This window comes from Plasmopara halstedii, assembly GCF_900000015.1.
Source record: "Plasmopara halstedii genome assembly, contig: Scaffold_526, whole genome shotgun sequence".
Lineage (NCBI taxonomy): Eukaryota > Oomycota > Peronosporomycetes > Peronosporales > Peronosporaceae > Plasmopara > Plasmopara halstedii.
In genome coordinates this window covers 380605-380821 of record NW_020187446.1, presented here as the reverse complement: position 1 = coordinate 380821, position 217 = coordinate 380605, and positions in this window count along the sequence as shown.

Sequence of the window (217 nt, the reverse complement as noted above, 5' to 3'; positions counted from 1 at the left end):
TTATATTAAGATCCCACAAGGGATGGAGATACGGGATCAAGTATTGAAGAAGTTGGGTATGAATTCTGCAAATGAAATCGTACTATTACTACTTCAAAGCCTTTACGGCTTGAAACAAGCCGGCAGATTATGGAATCGATTACTTAGTACAAAATTGACCGATTTGGGATTGAAGCAATCGATTATTGAACCATGTTGATTTTATAGGAAGGATGGT